Here is a 4,124-nt window from a genome sequence, read left to right as displayed (position 1 = left end):
AAGCTTTGAGGGGAGCTTGTTAAAATATTTAAGTCTTTAATTATAGCTCATTTCTTTTAGCTTTATGGGTGGTGTAAGTATTAAGCTAGAGTGCTACAGACCTACAAACAGATGGGCTCAAATTAAAAAAGAAAATAGAGAAATTAGGCAACTATATTTTCCTTGCACATGTGAAAAATAGAATAAAAAATTGCTGGCCTATGCATATTGCAGGCAAGGGAGTAACATACTAACTGAGACTAAACCAAGAAGTAAATACAGTTCAGTAAGGCCAAATTGTTTTTCACTCACATCTATTTTAATATTTTACACACTTCTTATTTATTATTTCCTTTACCTTTTTTTTTGTTTGTTTGTTTCATCTTAGACTTCAATTTGGGGTATTATTTTCAATTTACTTATTATTCTAAGGCAAATACAGAGCATATCAACAACTGTGTTTTTTTCAGGTAGGTGCTTAGAACATGATAACGATATGATCCTCAGTGGTTAGTGTTATTTATTTATTCTTATTGAAATCATTATTAAAAAGTTGGGATCAAGAAAAAAAAATGTGGTCCACGGCCATGCCACCCTGACCAAACTTGATCTCATCTGATCTCAGAAGCTAAGGAGGGTTGGGCCTGGTTAGTTCTTGGATGGGAGACCACCTAGAAAGACCAGGTGCTATAGGTATAAAAAATAAAAAATAAGATAAGCTGACAAGGTCCTTGCAATCTGTGAGGTCAACCAAGGGTTGCCTCGCCTGAAAAAAAAAGATAAAAAACATGTCTCAGTAGTGAAAGGAACATCACACAAAAGCTTGTGCATCTCACTCATAGCTGTTTATCATATAAAAACAAACTGGCAGGAAATCAGAATTGTCATACTCACAAGCAGGAATCCAGAGAGAGAACAATTTATTTAAGGGAAGCACACACCACAGACGGTGAGAAGCTTACAAGAAGGTAGGCTGAGAAGAATTAAGAAATGATGTAGCATGAAGTGGGGTAAATTAGTGAAGTTTCAAATGATGCTATGCTGTCTATGACTATGGTTTCTATGGTTACATTTGTATCTTAACATGATAATTAATGTTTATCTAAAATCATAGGGATAAAAAAGATCTATCTTTTGGCATGTTCAAATCAAATCATCCATTACTTTCTTAGAACATTGGTTTCTGTAAGTAAAAATCATGGCTATTAAAAGGCTGAGAAATTTAATTCCACAAAATATTCACTTCTTGTTGATGCTGAATAAAGACTATACTGTATAATTTGGCTGTTTTTCTTTGGGGAGAGAGAAGTGAGCAAGGGAATTTGGAGAGGTAAAGTGGGGAAACTAAATTTAAATTTGCCATCTAAGGTAGCAGAAAACTTATTTTACCTTTCAGAGGAAGTATTGGAAAAGTACAAGTATATAGGAAGGTATGGGGTGTGGAGATAGCATCACAGAGGTGACAGGAGCCAGCAGAGGGCAGGAGAAAAGGTACCATTAGAAAACAGAGCACCCTACTCATGAGATTATGCCATCCCTTACCTTCCTGGGACTCAGATGAATCAAATGAAGGAATTGCACTGGCTTATTTATAAGGTCTACCAGCTCCAAATCATAAAAATTTGTGGCGGGGGAAGGTTCATGATTCCTAGAAAGACCCATGACTTCTGAGGGACTAGAAAGAGAATGAGGTTCAATGCCCATCTTGGTTTCTTTTGTTAATTCTTAGCCCATTCCATTTGGAAACTCCTTCATAAGAAGTTTGGCTGCATCCCAAAGTAACTATGGTTTCTATTCTCAGTCTTCTTCCCCAAACATCCCCTGAGATTATTGGTTCTCCCCTAGCTCTTCCATCTCTTATCACAAGAAAGGACTAGCCATTCTCTGTGCAGGTACTAGATTCACTGTTGACTGCTGCATAATGTTTTCAGGTTCATAGAATTATAAATTGTCAAAAAATCAGAATTACATACATCAGTCCCCATAGTCTACAGCCAAGAAAAAAATGAAGCCCAGAGACATGAAGGAATCAACCTGGAGTGACACCAGCAGTTACCACAGATCTAGGAATAGAATCCACATTGCTTAACTTCCAAATTATTTTCTCTCTGCTCTTTATCACTGTGTAGCTGACTTCTTATCATGAATTATATTACAGTATCCCTTGTTTCCAAAATATTATATTAAAAAATGGGACCATCTTTTCATGCTTTTTTAAAAATTATGTTTATTGATATTGGCTTTGAGAAAAAAAATGTTTAATGAGTATTTCATGAATCTCATATCTAGTCAACCCAAAGTGCTTTTCATTTATCAATTTCTCATTTTCATCTTTGGTCTTAAGTTCATTACACTACTTTTTATCTTCAATGAATTGTGATTGGCATATACTAACCTACATCTTCTGCAATATGACTCTGACATTGGTGGTGGTGGTGTGGGGGGCAGTATTGGAGAATGTGGTGTTGGTCGCCACTTAGTATTAGATGCAGATTCAGGATTAGAAAAGATCTACTTAATCGATATTTCTGCTTTGTTGTTGTTGTTGTTTTTATATATATCAAAAGGGAAAATAAAACACAGTTTCAGTGACTTTCTAAAATGTAAAATGATTTTGAATGATTACACATTCACTGAATATCATAAATGGACTATTAGCAACTAGCATTCTTCTCTATTCATCTTATTTTTATTTACTACACAAAAGCCATTTATCAAATACCTTGCAAAAGAAATAGAGATGCAAGCACAGGTCTTTCTTTCAAAAAGCTCACATTTGATTAAAAGTATCTGGAGGCAGAAAGGGAAGTAGTCACCATCGATGTTCACTGCAAAGCTTTATGCTAGATTGTCTGTCTCTCAGTGTGTGATATCTGCAAATAGGCAGACCCAGATCCAGACCAGGAAAGATGGGGAAGGTTTCCAGAAAAAGGCCATATCTGAGCCTGTTGGTGAATCACAAGGAGTGAGCCAAGTGAATATACAGAATGGCAGAGGGTGATATAACACACAAAATTATAAAATCCAGAGCTAAATAGAATAGGCATGCTCCGGAAAATACAGTAGTTTTGGAATGACCAGACTGCAGGAAATTCTTGGACAATAAACAGACATTTCTCATTCCTACAGTTCCCTCTATGCCAAGTTAGAGCTGGGCCTTCATGTTGAACACTACAGGAAACCCTTGAAAGACTTTAATTGAGAGAGCGATAGTATGAGATTTACTTTTTCATAAGCTGCCACTGACAGCAATATAAAAGATCGATTTGGCAGAGCTTGGGGTGTATAAAGACCTGAGACTTGGAAAATAGCAACCAAATAGTAGCTTCTTATAATAACCCAAGTAAGAGTAAAAGCAGCCTCGGTAAGAATGGAAAAGCAAGATGCACTGAAAACCATTAAGGGGAGAAAATGGATACTCCAGAAAACAGAGGGGCCTGAGGATGTGAAATTAATCAGCCTGGGCCACACTTAATGAGTACCAGAGCTGCGATTGGAACCAGGTGCCTACCTTCAGTCAAGGAACATTCTGCAACACCACTCTGCCTCTCTGAGTCTACGCTTTGACAATGACAATAATTAAATTTAAGATGGATTGTCTATTTATAGCAAAGGCCTATATTTAAGAGACCCCATTCTTCCTCATTATTCAAAGAAAGTAAATGCAGGTGTTTGATTCAAATAGAATAGGATGTTAACAACCTCCTCAATGCCTGAACTTCTTAAAAACAAATAGACATTGGCTGCCCTTGATTTAACCTTAGAGCAGGTATCGGTTCCCTTCATCAGTGAGCAAGGGGATGATAGATTTCCTGACTTGTCCCTGGATTTTTTTTTTTCTAACTCAAAGCAGCACAATGTCAATAGGGCCCTTTGCCAAGTGTGAGGCATCTCATATCAAACCCTCATTCCTAAACAGATGTGGAGGAGTGGATAGGAAGGAGTAGGAGTCAAGGAGAAGTGTAGGGTTAGCTGCAAATTACTGCATCTTTTTAGTCAAATGCCAGAGATTATGTCAATGCCACATCCTTACTGCAAGGATCGAATGGAGGAATGTGTGTAAAAGGGCTTTGTGAAGCTGTAAATGAGAAATTAGAAGTTAGGAGTTGTTATTATTCATTTCTCCAAAGTGAAAAATGCTTAAT

The 4,124-nt window shown here is 36.9% G+C and overlaps 1 pseudogene; it reads left to right on the top strand.

Moving 5' to 3' along the window:
* Positions 1 to 556: 556 nt before the first annotated feature.
* Positions 557 to 675, top strand: LOC111737947 (annotated as a pseudogene).
* The last annotated feature ends 3,449 nt before the right edge of the window (positions 676 to 4,124 follow it).

This window comes from Pteropus vampyrus, unplaced genomic scaffold (assembly GCF_000151845.1).
Source record: "Pteropus vampyrus isolate Shadow unplaced genomic scaffold, Pvam_2.0 Scaffold32, whole genome shotgun sequence".
NCBI classification, from domain to species: Eukaryota; Metazoa; Chordata; class Mammalia; order Chiroptera; family Pteropodidae; genus Pteropus; species Pteropus vampyrus.
Note: the sequence above shows the minus strand (reverse complement) of the source record. Positions and strands in the feature narration are given on the sequence as shown.